The sequence below is a fragment of the Nomascus leucogenys genome, chromosome 6 (assembly GCF_006542625.1).
Source record: "Nomascus leucogenys isolate Asia chromosome 6, Asia_NLE_v1, whole genome shotgun sequence".
NCBI classification, from domain to species: Eukaryota; Metazoa; Chordata; class Mammalia; order Primates; family Hylobatidae; genus Nomascus; species Nomascus leucogenys.
This window is the reverse complement of record NC_044386.1, coordinates 66,331,396-66,348,982: the sequence shown is the minus strand read 5'-3', so window position 1 is coordinate 66,348,982 and position 17,587 is coordinate 66,331,396. Positions and strand designations below refer to the sequence as shown.

The 17,587-nt window shown below is 42.7% G+C and overlaps 1 pseudogene; it reads left to right on the top strand.

Moving 5' to 3' along the window:
• The first annotated feature begins 15,838 nt into the window (after positions 1 to 15,838).
• Positions 15,839 to 16,555, top strand: LOC100605019 (annotated as a pseudogene).
• The last annotated feature ends 1,032 nt before the right edge of the window (positions 16,556 to 17,587 follow it).

Below are 17,587 nucleotides of genomic sequence, written 5' to 3'. Positions count from 1 at the left end.
CTGTAGTAGAGACGGGGGTTTCACCATGTTGGCAAGGCTGGTCTCGAACTCCTGACCTCACGTGATCTGTCTACCTTGGCCTCCCAAAGTGCTGGGATTACAGGCATGAGCCACTGTGCCCGGCCCTGTTGTTCTCACCTTTATGTCCATGTGTACCCAATGTTTAGTTCCTACTTGTAAGTGAGAACATGATGCAGTATTTGGTTTCCTGTTCCTTTGCTAATTTGCTTAGCATAATGGCCTGCAGCTACATCCATGTTGCTGTAAAGGACGTGGTTTTGTTCTTTTTTTTTTTTTTTTTTGAGACGGAGTCTTGCTCTGTTGCCCAGGCTGGAGTGCAGTGGCGCAATCTCGGCTCACTGCAAGCTCCAGCTCCCGGGTTCACGCCATTCTCCTGCCTCAGCCTCCCGAGTAGCTGGGACTACAGGTGCCCGCCAACACGCCCGGCTAATTTTTTGTATTTTTAGTAGAGACGGGGTTTCACCGTGTTAGCCAGGATGGTCTCGATCTCCTGACCTCGTGATCTGCCCGCCTCGGCCTCCCAAAGTGCTGGGATTACAGGCTTGAGCCACTGCGCCCGGCCTGGTTTTGTTCTTTTTATGGCTGCATAGTATTCCATGGTGTATATGTACCACATTTTCTTTATCCAATCCATTGTTGATGGGTACCTAGTTGATTCTATGTCTTTACTGTTCTGAATAGTGCTATGATTAATGTATGAGTGCATGTGTCTTTTTCATAGAACGATTTATTTTTCTTTGAGCATATAATCTCATTGCTGGGTTGAGTAGTGGTTCTGTTTTAAGTTCTTTGAGAAATAAAACTGCTTTCCACAGTGGCTGAACTCTTTTACATTCCCACCAATAGCATGTAAGTGCTTCTTTTTCTCTCCAGCCTTGCCAGCATCTATTATTTTCTGGCTTTTAAAAGCCATTCTGTCACGGGTCAGATGATATATCTTTTTTTTTTTGAGATGAAGCCTCACTCTGTTGCCCAGGCTGGAGTGCAGTGGCATGATCTTGGCTCACTGCAACCCCCGCCTCCCGGGTACAAGTGATTCTTCTGCCTCAGCCTCCCAAGTAGCTGGGACTACAGGTGTGTGTCACCACACCAAGCTAATTTTTTGTATTTTTAGTAGAGACAGGGTTTCACCATGTTGGCCACATTGGTCTTGAACTCCTGACCTCGTGATCTACCCGCCTTGGCCTCCCAAAGTGCTGGGATTACAGGTGTGAGCTACTGCACCTGGCTGAGATGATATCTCATTGTGGTTTTGATTTGCATTTCTCTGAAGATTAGTGATGTTGAATGTTTTTTCATATGTTTGTTGGCTTCTTGGACATCTTTTGAAAAGTTTCTGTTTATGTCTTTTGCTCACTTTTTAATGGTGTTATGTGGTTTTTCCTTGTTGAGTTGTTTAAGTTCCTTATAGATTCTGCATACTAAACCTTTGTTGGATGCATAGTTTGCAAATATTTTCTCTCATTCTATAGGTTGTCTGTTTACTTTGTTGGCAGTTTCCCTTGCTGTGATACTGTGATACAGACATGTATATGGCAAATCTAAATAGCATAATCCAATCAGTTGTTATACTAAGATACTTTATGCTTTGTTCTCCAACTCCAAATTGGCTCCTTAACCAAGCGGAAATGCTATGAAAGGTAGAATATAAGAAGACTAAGAGCAAGGAACAACCCGGACCTGATTTGCCAATAGTGAGCTACGTAAGCTTAAGCCAGATACTTACTTTTAGCTTCAGTTTCTTGGTCTCTTAATAGGGCTGAAAACAAGATACATATATTTTTTCTAGTAGTGCTAATTGGAATATGATTCTGATCTCGTGAATTCTATTGAGAAGCCAGTACTTAGAGCCAAGTTGTACACTCTTTATGTTTGTATTTACTTTAGTCAGACAGACCTGGGTTTGCATCCTAACTCTGCTGGTTGTGTGACTTTAGGGCAAGCTGCTTAACCTCTTTGAGGTTCTGTAAAATTAATAAGACAACACTCTCTTTTCCGTAAATATTTCTACACATTCAAGTCTCTTGAATTAAAAAAAACAAAAACAAAAAACCCTGCTTTGATTTCATGTTTCTGTTCTTGTGTCGCCACCTCTCTCTCTTTTTTTTTGAGACAGAGTTTCGCCCAGGCTGGAGTGAAGTGGCGTGATCTTGGCTCACTGCAACCTCCCTGCCCCGCCCCGCCCCGCCCCAGGGTTCAAGCAATTCTCCTGCTTCAGCCTCCCAAGTAGCTGGGATTATAGGCACCCACCACCACATCCAGCTAATTTGTGTATTTTAGTATTTTTAGTAGAGACGGGGTTTCGCCATGTTGGCCAGGCTGGTCTCAAACTCCTGACCTCAGGTGATGCACCCACCTCAGCCTCCCAAAGTACTGGGATTATAGGTGTGAGCCACTGTGCCCAGCCAACCATCTCTCTTTTTTTTTTTTTTTGAGACGGAGTCTCGCTCTGTCGCCCAGGCTGGAGTGCAGTGGCACAATCTCGGCTCACTGCAAGCTCCGCCTCCCGGGTTCACGCCATTCTCCTGCCTCAGCCTCTCCGAGTAGCTGGGACTACAGGCGCCCGCCACCACGCCCGGCTAATTTTTTTGTATTTTTAGTAGAGACGGGGTTTCACCGTGGTCTCGATCTCCTGACCTCGTGATTCGCCCGCCTCGGCCTCCCAAAGTGCTGGGATTACAAGCGTGAGCCACCGCGCCCGGCCCAAACATCTCTCTTGTTTCCTTTCAGAGCAAGCTTCCTAAGAACTGTTTGCACTATTGTTTCTACTTTCCCCCTTTCCTTTGACCCTATAGCAATGTGATTTCTACTCTTATTACTTCCGCTGAGACTATTTTCACCAAGGTCACTAATGACTGCCTTCTTCCTAAATCCAAAGAACAGTTCTCCATTGTTTCTTAGCAAAATTCAACATAGTCAACAACTATCTCCTTGAAAGACTCTTTTCCTTTGGCTTCCAAGAATTTATTTTCTACCTCTGTTCTTTTTTTCTCTGTTTCCTTTGGGGCCTGTCTTCTGTTTACCCCTTACATATGTGGTTGTCCTGTAAGGTTCTGTTCTAGATCCTCTCTTTGTTTCTCTAAAAAATCTTCTGGATATCTTATATATTTTCATGTCTTCAAGTACCACCTACCATGTATGCTAATGACTCCTGAATCTTTATCTTTAGCCAATAGTTTTTCTGATCTTCATATCCTTATACACAACTGCACTCTATTTCCACTTAATTGTCCTATAGACATGTCCCACAACATGTCCAAAATAAAACTCATTATCTTTCTACACATATTAATGCCCTTATATTGGTGAAGGAATCACCATCTACTCAGTGGCTCAAGCTAGAAACCTGGGCATTATCCTTTCCTTTCCCCTACCCTCATGCCCCATATTCAATCAAGGAAGTCTTGCTGATTCCAGCTTTTACGTATCTCTTGAATCCATCCATCTTCTCCATCTCAATGGCGATTTTCTGATTCAGAACACCATCGTCTCTCATCTCGATGACTACACATTCTCCACATTGATCTCATTGATCAGTCTTGCTGCCATTCTTCACACTACAGCGGAATTGATCAAATCATTTCCCTGATTACAATCTTGCAACAGCTTTACATTGCCCTCCAGCTAAAGTTCAGACTCTTGGCAATGACTTATAAGACCGTTTGTGATGTGGACTCTGCTCACCTCCGTAGCTTCATCTTTCTCTCGTCTTACTGTTCTGACACCATACATTTCATGCTCCATTGAAACAGAGCTCCTTCCAGTCCCTCAGATGAGCAATGGGGCCTGTGGGTACGTGTTATCTTCCTAGCTAGAAAACTCCTTTCCAAACTTTTCACAGGTCTGTAACTATATCACCACCTCCAACAAGCAAGGCTTGCCTCATCCACCATGCTCCTGCTGGGTGGATCAGGACATATTCTATGTTCTCCTCTGTGTTCACCCTATCATCATATTTGGTACATTGTACTATCAGTATCTCTTACTGCACTGACCTCTGTGAAGGCAAAGTCCCTGTCCTTTTCACAGGTATTCCTTGCACTTAGCAGAGCCTGACACGTAGTGAGAACACACTCCACAAATGTCTATTGACTGAGCACAGGTACGGAAGTCACACATTAGCTTGTTTAATAAGCTAATTTCTGCTCTGTCAACAGAATAATAGAATAGCAGAGTATTTCAAATATTGAGATTTTAACAGGACAGTAGAATAGGACAGTAAGCCAGTTGGTTTCTATCTGTGTTCATAAGCCCTGTGGCTTGACAGAGAGAACTTGGGGGTTCTCACGATGAGAGGGGGGTAGAAGAGGAGAGGAGAACGGTAAAGGAAGCCCACTGGGCAGGTTTTGGGATCCCTAACATGGCTTTAACCAGAACAGCTCAAAATTGTTTGTTTTATCCACTGGAATGCCATTTTATATTTCATATGGGAAAAAAGGGAATGATAAAGGAGACAAAAAGAAAACGAAGCCCTGATCTAAGTAGGCTATCAAACCAGGTCTTTTAAAATGGTTCTGCGACTAAGTCAAAAACACTGAGAAATGGAGGCAGATATTGTGGTCACTACAACATAGCATATACTGATATTACCCAAAAAATGTACAGTAATCTTGAAAACTTTCCTGGTGCAATGATATGTACTCATAAGTTTATGTCGTTTTTTAAATCAATTAAGTTAAATGAAACTACCAATTGGCATTTTATTATGCACAACACTGTGAGAATTTTTTTTTTTATCATCCTGTGCCTTTCTATTTCTCTTCTGTATATTCCTATTGTTTTAGAAGATTGTACCTGCATACACAGGACTTTTTGCTGAGTAGGCAAGGAGAAACATATATAATCAGATTTTTTTTTTTTTGAGACAGAGTTTCATTCTTGTACCCCAGGCTGGGATGCAATGGTGTGATCTCGGCTTACTGCAAACTCCATCTCCCAGGTTTAAGTGATTCTCCTGCCTCAGCCTCCCGAGTAGTTGGGATTACAGGCTTGCACCACCACATCTGACTAATTTTGTATTTTTTAGTAGAGATGGGGTTTCTCCATGTTGGTCAGGCTGGTCTCAAACTCCCGACTTCAGGTAATCCTCTCACTTCAGCCTCCCAAAGTGCTGGGAGGACAGGCGTGAGCCACTGGGCCAGGCCCTAATCAGACTTTTAAAAATTAAATTAAACCCAGTACTGGGAATTCACAGTGCTAGTCTGATGCCTCTACTGATGCATGGGCAGAGATTTCACGCCTTATAGTTCCCTAGTGGAATGCTTCCCATAGTGTCATGTCCCACCTTTCTAACACTGGAGATGTAAGGTGTTAGACAAAAAGATTGCATTGGAAGAGAAAGCTTAGAAGTTAAATACTCTCTATCATTTATTCAAAAATATTTACTTAGAGCCTACTGTGTGCCAAGAACATGTCAAATTTCTAGTGTTTGGAGACACATAAGTGAAAAAAATAGACAAGGTCTCTGCTGTTACAAAGCTTATATTGTGATGGGGTGGGGGAGAGAGAGACATTAAATGAGTAAATAAGCAAAAAGATACTTTTGAAGCGTGGTGAGCTGTATGAAGCCGATAGAATGATAATGTGCTGGATGTGGATACTCAGGGAGGGTGTCAGTGGAGTGGGACTACTCTAGCCAGGTGGCCTCTGGGCTGAGCAACCTGGGGAGGAACCAGCCTCGTGAGGGAGTGAGGGAAGGGCTTTCCCATCGAGGGAACAGTGAGGGCAACTTTTCATCTTGTGCCTTTCCCACTGGGTCCTCAAGTAGCCACAGCCTGAGGTGTAAGGCAAGTTCTAAGCTTCCCCAGGTGACTGCAAGACCCATGGCCGGGTGTTTTGTTAGGAAGGCCCAAAAGAGTGTGCCTATGTATAAGAGGACATCAAGGAAAAATCAGTGAGGAAGGGGAGAGAAGAGTCACATGTATGCTTTTATAAGAAGTTATGCACTTGAGTAAAATGACTATTTTGTTTTCTTCTTAAGATTTAAAAGAAGGTACTCTTAAAACTGGACGTGAAATCCAAAATAACAAAAATGGCCCTAAATTTTAAGGGGATTTAATTGAAGCTTGCGCTCATCCTGCTTTGCCACTAGAGAGCAGTATTGCCTATCAAATGCACCACAAGGCCCATGCTGCAGGCTGACATTTAGAGAGAGAAAATCGGTGCCACAGGTAAATCTCTTCTCTCATCTTGATTTCCTGCTCCTCCCCTACCCTCCTCATAATTCTACCCCTTAACTCCCTACTGTTTACCTATCACACACATAATCTCAGTGTTGTGGATAAGCCTTAGGTTTAGAGAAAAATCTCTGTTTTTTTGTTTTTGTTTTTGTTTTTGTTTTTTTCCCGAGTCTCCCTCTGTTGCCAGGCTGGAGTGCAGTGGCGCGATCTCAGCTCACTGCAACCTCCGCGTCCCGGGTTCAAGTGATTCTCCTGCCTCAGCCTCCCGAGTAGCTGGGACTACAGGTGCGTGCCAGCATGTCCAGCTAAGTTTTGTATTTTTAGTAGAGATGAGGTTTCACCATATTAGCCAGGATGGTCTCGATCTCTTGACCTCGTGATCCGCCCGCCTTGGCCTCCTAAAGTGCTGGGATTACAGGGGTGAGGCACCACGCCCAACCTAAATCTCTGATTTTTTAGCTAAGAATAAAATCAGCACATTTAACCATGTTGGAAGTATTTTGACTCTTCCCTCAGCTGGAGACTCTCAGTGGCCAACAACCCTGGGTCTAGGTAGCATTTGGAGCAGTAGTGGGTTCCTTTTTCCCAGTTCTTTAGAATTAGACCCCTTATCTGGGGGAACAGGTTCACATTTTTAGCCTAGAGAGCAAGGAGTGTTGTTCCTTCCATGTGTTGTTAGATCGACTGTCTGCTGGTAGGTTGGTGGCCAGCAGAGACCTACCCTGCCTGATGTGGCCTCAGTGGGTGCCAGGACCTTGCTTCCTCCTTCCTCAGCAGCCCAAGCTCCCGCTTCCTGAGTGGAAGTCTTGTGTTCTATGTGTTGGTGCCTTTTATGAAACAGTATGTAAGATAATGGGTTCACCAAGAGAAAAAGAAAGAGAAAGGGATGACAGAATTTTAGCCATAGCCACACAGGCAGAGCAAATGAAAGAATTTCAAATATGGTGTAAGAATATATTCCAAAAGAGGTAGGAATTTATAATATGGTCCCTGCTTTCTTCCATAGAAAGATTTGAGGCATGCTATAGCAAAAATACACATCAAAATCACACATCGCTTGGAACATAATTTATTCATCCAAATTATATTTACTGCCCTACTTTCATGTGCTAGGAGCTAGGTCTATACCTGAACAAGATGGACACAGACCCTGCTCCTATGCAGCTTCTATTGGAATTGAGTAAGGTTACAAATGAAATCAGAAATCACACAAGAAAGTTTGTGTCTGTTGGGGTGGTTCAGAGCTGGAAGGAAACTTAAAATGATCATCTCCAATATTCTTTATCTTATAGATGAGGAAATAGTGGCTCAGAAATATTGTAACTGATCCAAAGATGAAACAATTTTTTCATCTGAGCACGAAAATTTGCTCTGAGGAAATAGGAAAACACCTATTACCTGGGTTTCCTGGCTTTCAGTGCTTGATTAAGAGAGAATAGTTAGGGAAAGGAGACTTCTTTGGGGGGATGCTAATTTATGAAAAAAATGATCATATGGATCCTTATATCACAGACATGAAGAGACAATGAAACATTCTTAATATGACTATATGAAATCATTAGCCCTTCATGAAATTGAGCCATATAGTATTGTGTTGTATTTTAGTGAAGAGATTTCTGTATGGGTTTAAACTACTGCACAGTTGAAGACTGTAACTTTGTTTAATCTAACTTGACATAAGAATGTAACCAACAAAATCTGGAAAAATGTTTAACTCTTTTAAAGTCCAGCATTGAGCAGCCACTCAGCCAATATGATGACTGAAGCTCTTCAGATGAAACCACTGCCCCCACTCAGCTGTCTGGTCCAGTCAGGTCCTTTTTTAATAGCATGTTTTGGGGTCCTAAATTATCTGTGTAGTTGTCTCAGTAGAAGGGAAACTGACAAGAAACAGGGATTTTGAATATGTTGTTCTTACTTTTATTAGAACATAAACTCCTAGAGCTGGAATTGTATCTTGGATTTTTGGTTCCTCTGGTAGCACACTGTGCTCAATAAAAATTAATCCATCAATCAACAGGACAGAAAATCCCATCCTGCCAGAAGCATATACCTCTTGTTTGTCCCATACAAAGCCAATTAGAGTGTTAGGGTGTTGTAATGGAGACAGAAACTAAGGAAAGCAGTAAAAATAAAAAAATGCCCCAAAACATCAGATAGAAAATGAAACTGGAAAAAAACAGGTAACGGTGGAAAGCCACTACCCAATTCCATTTTCTCCTTGACACTCTCTTTCAACTTATCCTCAATGTAATAAAAGTTTGAGGCCGGGTGCAGTGGCTCACGCTTGTAATCCCAGCACTTTGGGAGGCCAAGGCGGGTGGATCACGAGGTCAGGAGATCAAGACCACGGTGAAACCCCGTCTCTACTAAAAATACAAAAAAATTAGCCGGGCGTGGTGGCAGGCGCCTGTAGTCCCAGCTACTCGGAGAGGCTGAGGCAGGAGAATGGCGTGAACCCGGGAGGTGGAGCTTGCAGTGAGCCGAGATTGCGCCACTGCACTCCAGCCTGGGCGACAGAGCGAGACTCCGCCTCAAAAAAAAAAAATAAAATAAAAGTTTGACTGCAGAGTGGCATCTTGGACTGCCCCCATTTCCTGGTCAGGGTTGGGCAGGGGAAGCCGTCTGCCTTCTTAACAGCTCACCCAGAGAGCAATCACTGTGGCACTCCCAGCAGTCTTGCCATCTACCTGACGCCCCCACCAGGGCACCAGCTCCTGAGTTCTCCTTGCTCAGCTTTGCTTGGTCAGAAAACAAGAAAGACAATTCATCTGGGAAGGGATAAATAGGCAGCTGGCAAGAGAGAGCAAGCTAGTTACTACTGATAAGGGAGGGTGGATGTGGGAAGGAAAGCGAGACAGGCAAATTGGGAATTCTTTGTGTCATGAACCCTCTTGAGAATTTATTAAAAGCTACCAAGGCTTTCTCCAGAACACAACCATGTGCATATGTGCACGCAATTTTGCATTCATTTCATGAGTTCCCATCTCACTTTCACACAAACATACCTCTTGTTCTAAAAACATAAACTCTAGAGACTATAAGCTTCCAAATCTTACTAACCAAGAAATTCTGAGAAGCTTTTTAATCACGGCAACTTTTTAATATTAAGGATTCTCCAATTGTAGTCTTATATGTTTCAAATATAATCAGTTTCAAAAGCAATTCCTAAAACACTAAAAATGGCCAAAATGGACACTTATGGTAAAAAATACTTGTTACCAATGTTTCTTCTCATGTTGCAAAGCATACTGTATTTCAAGTTTCTACATATGCATTTACATAAAATTATTATTTTTTTTGAGATGGAGTTTTGCTCTTGTTGCACATGCTGGAGTGCAATGACGTGACCTCAGCTCACTGCAACCTCCGCCTCCTGGGTTCAAGTGATTCTCCTGCCTCAGGCTCCCGAGTAGCTGGGATTACAGGCGTACACCACCACAAGCGGCTAATTTTCTGTATTTTTAGTAGAGATGGGGTTTCGCCATGTTGGCCAAGCTGGTCTCAAATTCCTGACTTCAGGTGGTCCACCCACTTCGACCTCCCAAAGTGCTGGGATTACAGGTGTGAGCCACCACGCCCGGCCTATTATTTTGTTTAAAGAAAAAAGACTTCCAGATCTTGGATGGCAGTTGGGCGGTGGGGGTGTCAAGTCACCTGGTATTTGACTATTCAGGGCTCTTTTAGGGAAATAAAAAACACAAAAGTAAACAAAACAGTTTTGTCCATCTACCAGGCTCATATACTCTGTGTCCTGAAAGGAGGGGGAACATCTCTAAGTTCAACTAAAAATATGCTATATGCAAGCTGGGCGCGGTGGCCCACACCTGTAATCCTAGCCCTTTGGGAGGCTGAGGAGGGCAGATTGCCTGAGCTCAGGAGCTTGAGACCAGCCTGGGCAACATAGCAAGACCTGTCTCTAAAAAAAAAAATGCTAACTGCAAATTGCACATTCTGCAAATGGTTCAGCGTAGGAACAGAAGGCTCTTTCTGATCTTTTTTTTTTTTTTTTTTTTTTTTGAGACAGAGTCTTGCTCTGTCGCCCAGGCTGGAGTGCAGTGGCGCAATCTCGGCTCACTGCAAGCTCCGCCTCCCGGGTTCACGCCATTCTCCTGCCTCAGCCTCTCCGAGTAGCTGGGACTACAGGCGCCTGCCACCACACCCGGCTAATTTTTTTTTTGTATTTTTAGTAGAGACGGGGTTTCACCGTGGTCTCAATCTCCTGACCTCCTGATCCGCCCACCTCGGCCTCCCAAAGTGCTGGGATTACAGGCTTGAGCCACCGCGCCCGGCTCTGATCTCTTTTTGAAGGTAGATCCAGGGCCTTTGGCTTATCTTCTTTTCGAAGACCATACAGGAAGAGATTTTCAAACAAGGATGGAGCAAGAAAGCAGCGGCACTTGGACCACCTGCAGGCAAAGACACAGGAGAAACTCCACCTGCCCTCACAGCATGTGGGAGAGCAGAAGGGGCAGAGATAACCGCTGGCAAAGGGAACATGTGGGAGAAAGTAAGGGGCAATCAATAAAACAGAGATTAAAAAAATAATGTGCTTTCCATGCCATGAAGGAAAGTCATGATGAAGGCCCAAGTTAACTCCCCAAATGCTTTCAGGGATCACAGAAATGACACTGTCAAATACAACATTAGTTTTCTGAAGCCTACAGGCTGAATTTTATTTATGTTAACTCCCATTTAAAAAGATAGCATATTCTACATCAAAGGGAAAAAAACTTTTCCTAATGTATTCATTTCTCTTCTGAAGCACAAGAGCTGTCGCTATATAATGCTTTGTGGTGTTTTCTCAACTGTACTTGCTTTTCTCTGTATCAGGAAATGCACAGTAAACAGGCTCAAGCCTGGGTCTGCTGCTTCTCAATGCCAAACTGGCAATCGTTTGATTGTGTGTGTGTTTTTAAATGCATTGTTAGTTTTAACTAAGATTTATATATGTTCCATGAATGATGTTTCAAAGCAGGAGGGAAAAAAGAGGATCAGGCATCGCTGTAAAATCAGTTCCTGGTAAATTGTGTAAAAGTGCAAACCATAAGCTGTCAAGAGGATTGGACTGGGGTGGCCTTTGGGGAATGATTCAGGTTTCTGTGGTGACTATTTTGTTCTCCCTGGAAGTTCAGTTGGTGATTTCCTGGGTCTGATCAAAACTTCACCACCTGGTGAAGATAAGCACTAGCTGTCTACCAGCTTTCTGGATATGGTTTTCCTGGCTGTGAGAAGAGACTAAAATTACCATCTTTCTGAATTGCTGGCCTTCTCGTTTTTCTCCAAATAAACTTTGCTCATTTCTGAGTCTGACTGCTAGTTAGTTTGAACTAGTTAGCTAGTTCTTTTCCGAGTCAATTTTAGTGTAAACACAGTGGATAAGACCATGGACTACTTGGCAGTGGGATGGCCTGGATTAACTCCCTGGTCTGCCATTTACTGGCCCATGTCTCAGTTTCCCCATCTGAAAATGGGGATAATATGATTATCTACCTCACGAGGGTATTAGGAGCAAGTAAGTAATATGTAAAAGTTATTTAGAATAGTACCTGGTACACAGTGAGTTCTTTATTTTAGAGTGTTTGCAATGATGATGATTGTTGTAGTTGTTATTTTTCTGGTGACCTCATTACAGTTTTTTTTCTCTGGGGAGCTGATCTTGTTCTGACATGGCTTAGATGGAGCTGACCTCACCTGCCTCTGTTCTGTGGGTGGACACATAGCCCAGACCTGACCAATCAATGAATTCTATCCTCCCAGCTACAGTAATTGCCTCAGGGATAGGAAAATGATATAAATTGGTCCAATCAGGGGATCACAGGAGTGTGTTTAGAACTGTTGAGAAAGAGAGCTTATCTTTTGTGTTGGGGTAGTTAGGGAGTAGGATGTAAGCCAGAAGATGCGAGGGGCTACTGTGTGCAGTCAGGCTGAGACTGAAACCAGTGTAGAGGAAAGCAGAGCCAGGTGATGAAGGGAGAAAGAGGAATCAACTGAAATTATAGGACCCCATGGCTCTAGCCATGCCTGAAGCCCTAGGACCACTCTTTCTGCACAAGTCAGTTTGCGTTGGGTTTCTCTCCTTGGCTGTCACTAACTCAGGCTCCCCTATGACACAATCTATCTCCTCTACTCATTCATATGCAACCCATCCTTTGAGGCACTGTACAAAGCCCACTCCTTCAGGAAATGACGCTTCCTTTTCTAAGTTCCCATAGTACCCACCCTCTGGGCCATCAATCTAGTACTCATTATTCACTTTAGAAAGTATACCTTTGCCAATGCAGCTATGGCATCTCTTCAGTGCTACAGATGGACTCCGTGTTTTACTGTTTGGTGATCTCCATAGCCATTTGCACATCTGGCATTTTACAGCAAACTTGCCAGTATTTATTATTTTAATTCCTTCTATCCTCTTATATCCATCAGAAGTGGATTAAATACTTCGGTACACAAAGAAATGTAAGCATAGGAGTACATGAAGTAAACTGAAGATGGGGCAAACAAAGTTATATTGTTCATGTAGGTAACTTTCAAGTGAAGAGCTCAGCTCCTTGTCATCTGTGAGAAGCAGCAGTAGGATGCGGACTTGTTTATATTTGTCCCATCAGGTTGTAGGCTTCATAAGAGCAAGGACTAGCTCCATTTTTTAAACACTGTCCTTAGTGCTTGGCTCAGTATGTGGCACATTGTATATGCTCAGTAAATACTTGTTGAGTGAATGCTGTGTGTTGTGGTACAGGGGGCTTCCATTAACAACTAACCCTTACCAACATGTAAAGGAAATGAACTAAGGAACTAAGAAAGGAATTGCTAGTTCCGTGAAGCCAACACCTTCTTCCATTATTCTGAGCTCTTTCTACCATCACCTCATTTCTCCAAATTACGAGAATAAATTTAGGCATTCCTTAGGATGACAGATGAAGTGTAACGACAATAGTATGTTTGGAATTTCCAGGTCTGTAAGAAAATTGGTATGAATTCCAGATCCAACAAGGAAAGGCTTACGATCTTCAGAATGAGTGAGTGGAGGAATATGAAAGTTGAATCACAGGTTTATAAAAAGGCACTGTATTGAAATGTTCATTATATACACAAAAAATTCTGGGTTTGGATCAGTCTTATTTTCATGGTATCATTACACAGCATCAGTTCTATAGAAGCTTTATGTACTGTAAATTGAAGAAAATACATGCCGCTTTTCCTGTAACTAGTTGATTTTCTCCCATAGAAAATATGAATATATTAGTTATTCCCTTTCCCAGCACAATATTTTTTATTCATCCTTTATTATTCACATGTCAAAATTATCATCCTAAAAGCTCATTTTATTAGGTCAATAGTCTTGAAAACATAGTTGCTCCTTTACCATAAAATGCAAGGTAAATCAGACAGCCAAGGCCTTCAATAATTTGACCCCAATCTACCTTTCCATAGCTGAACTTTTCCCCTGTCCCCCATACAAACCTCTAATCCATTTACCTTTGTCTATTTACTGTCTCTCTCACTTGATTCATACCTTTGTTCTTCTGAATCTTTCTGCCTATTCAAACATGTGTTTTCTTTTAAGTAACATTCTTTAATCACTCCAGCTGGAGGTAGGCTGTGGCGTTTATGGCCTGCATCACTAGTTCCTTGTGTTGTCTCAGCATTTCATGTGAATGTGTTCTATGTCTTTTGCTGTAAACTTTTTAAAGGCAGGTATCACACCTTAGACTTACTGCTATTTTTCTTTCTTTCTTTTCTTTTGAGATGGAGTCTCACTCTGTTGCCCAGGCTGGAGTGCAATGGTGCAATCATGGCTCACTGCAGCCTCAACCTCCCTGGGCTCAGGTGATCCTTCCAACTCAGCCTCCTGAGTAGCTGGGACTACAGGTGTGTGCCACCATGCCCAGCTAATTTTTCTGTATTTTTGGTAGAGATGGGTTTTCAACATGTGGCCCAGGCTGGTCTCAAACTCCCGGACTGAAGCACTCCAGCTGCCTCGGCTTCCCAAAGTGCTTGGATTACAGGTGTGAGTCACTGTGCCTGGCCCCTCTTTGCATTTTTCTTTACATATAATATAAATTATTTCAATGACTATTATGGTAATAACTCTGGTAATACATAGCTAAGGATTTTCACTGTTCATGTCTGGGGAGGTTTTGCTCTTTCTCAGGCAGTAATGCCAAGTGCAATAAAGTTTTCAAATTTATAAATATCCTTCATGATTGAAGTTAATCAAAATTGCTTTCCAAATTTTCTGTTTCACAAAGAGCTTAATCAACTGAGAGCTTTGCAAACCAATAAGCAAAAGACAAAATACCTAACAGAAAATTGGGAATGGGATCTTTATAACTTAATAAATAGCTACTAAAATATGAAAAGATGCCAATCTTTACTTAAAATTAAAGGTGAGAAAACAAAAAATGAGATTCTGTCTTTCCACTCTGAGACTGATGAAAATTTTTAAAAATTAAAATTGCCAGTTAGCAGTGTGGGGAAAGGTATAGGGAACTAGGAACCTATATACTGCTGGCGGGAGTACAAATCTGGTATAATGACTTTGGAGCACTATTTAGCAATACATATGAAAATTTAAAATTCACCTAATCTGGCCAGGTGTGGTGGTGCACGCTTGTAATCCCAGCATTTTTAGAGGCCTAGGTGGGTGGATCACCTGAGGTAAGGAGTTCAAGACAATCCTGGCCAACATGGTGAAAACCCATCTCTACTACAAAATACAAAAATTAGCTAGGCATGGCGACAGGTGCCTGTAATCCCAGCTACTCGGAAGGCTGAGGCAGGGAGAATTGCTTGAACCCAGGAGGTGGAGTTGCAGTGAGCTGAGCTTGTGCCACTGCACTCTAGCCTGGGCAACAGAGTGAGATTCTATCTTGAAATAAACATAAATAAAATAAAATAAAATAAAATTTACCTAATCTTAGATTGAAGAAGTCTACTTTTGGGAATATATATATGTGTGTATATATATGCATATATGTATATAATTATTTAAATACATAAATATATGTATATGTAAAAAGTTGTCCATTGTAGTATTATATATAATAGCAAAAGACCACCTAATGCTCTTCAGTAGGGGATTAATCCGAGGTTAAGTAGCAAGCTGTGGTGGGACCAGGATTTGAATCCAAGCTAACTCCACATTTATAAATGCAACGCTTTACTGCTGTCAACTGAAATAGGGCCATTTTCTTAGAAGCTCAAAATGTTCTATTAAACGTTGTTCTGGGTTTTGGCCAGAAGGAAGAGTAGTTAGAAATATGTCATAAACATTACTAAAGTCATTAAACCAGTCAGTAACAGAGACAAGATTAGAATTCCCATGTTCTTGAGTCTCAATCTATGAAGCACCCTGCCATTTCTCATCTCAATTTTGAGTTGACACACATTTATTTAACTTAGTTGCATGTCTGTAAAAGAAAAATGTTCTAATGAATCTTTCAAGGTGTTCTGCTAGTTGCTCTGTTTTGAAGTATATCTGATGCATGATTTAGATATTAGATTGATTAAAAACACGTCCATTACTTCGGGGCCTTGGTGGATTTTTAAAGGAAGAATATGACATATTCAAACCAGCAGTTAAGATTCTCCACAGGTCTCCCGCCGGCATCAGCAGTGGCGGCGGCGGGTGGGAGATGGCGGAGTATCCGGCGTCCATCTTTGGCCCCGAGAAAGTCAATTGTTCATTTTATTTCAAAATTGGAGCATGTTTTCATGGAGACAGGTGCTCTTGGTTGCACCATAAACCGACGTTTAGCCAGACAATTGCCCTCTTAAACATTTACTGTAACCCTCAAAACTCTTCCCAGTCGGCGGACGGTTTGCGTTGTGCCGTGAGCGATGTTGAGATGCAGGAACACTATGATGAATTTTTTGAGGAGGTTTTCATAGAATTGGAGGAGAAGTATGGGGAAGTTGAGGAGATGAACGTCTGTGACAACCTGGGAGACCACCTGGTGGGGAACGTGTAAGTCAAGCTTTGCCCTGAGGAAGATGCGGAAAAGGCTGTGATTGACTTGAACAACCGTTGGTTTAACGGACAGCCGATCCACGCCGAGCTGTCACCTGTGACGGACTTCAGGGGAGCCAGCTGCCGTCAGTATGAGATGGGAGAATGCACACGAGGCGGCTTCTGCAACTTCATGCATTTGAAGCCCATTTCCAGAGAGCTGCGGCGGAAGCTGTGTGGGCAGCGTCGCAAGAAGCACAGATGAAGATCCCGATCCCGGGAGCGTCGTTCTCGGTCTAGAGACCGTGGTTGTGGCGGTGGCGGTGGCAGTGGCCCAGGCGGCGGCGGACGGGAGCGTGACAGGAGGCAGTTGAGAGATCGTGAAAGATCTGGGCGATTCTGAGCCATGTCATTTTTACCTTATGTCTGCTAGAAAGTGTTGTAGTTGATTGACCAAACCAGTTCATAAGGGGATTTTTTAAAACAACAACAACAACAACAACAACAACAACAAAAACACAAAGATCGGTTTCTGAATAAAATTTGTAGTGATAACAGTTAAAAAAAAAAAAAGATTCTTCATAAATAGGCCGGGCGCGGTGCCTCACGCCTGTAATCCCAGCACTTTGGGAGGCCGAGGCGGGCAGATCACAAGGTCAGGAGATGGAGACTATTCTGGCTAACACGGTGAAACCCCGTCTCTACTAAAAATACAAAAAATTAGCCGGGCGTGGTGGCGGGCGCCTCTAGTCCCAGCTACTTGGAGAGGCTGAGGCAGGAGAATGGCGTGAACCCGGGAGGCGGAGCTTGCAGTGAGCCGAGATTGCGCCACTGCACTCCAACGTGGGCGACAGAGCGAGACTCTGTCTCAAAAACAAACAAACAAATTTAAAAACCCTCCATAAATAGTGGAGGGATGGCTCACCTTTTGATGCCAGATCAAAAAGATGCTCTGAGTGGTGGGAGGGCGGGGGGAGAGTGAGGGACCAGAAATTGCTTAGTATGTACAAGGTACACTATTCGGATGATGGCTATGCTAAAAGCCCAGACCTCACCACTATGCAATATATCTATGTAACAAAACTGTCTTTATACCCACTAAATCTAGAATTTAAAAAAAGCTCTGAGGAGATAAGTAGACTTGACCTCTCTAACTCAAGATGCAGAAACAGAGCTACCACAGTCTTGCTTCCATTCCTTATGGCTCAAAACTTCAAACTTCTTTTGCAAAGGCAACCAACTCATTCTTCTCCTGCCGGGCTTGAGTTATTAAACTCCCATTACACTTAGACAAAATGCAATTCTCAAAATAGGATGCAAGCACAAGCGCCAATGTGCCTAGTAAACTGAAGGAAGGAAGAATAATTGAAAGTACAAAGATCTTTCAAAATCAACATTGGGTACAACAGATTCATAATTCCTTTTAGAAGTTAGC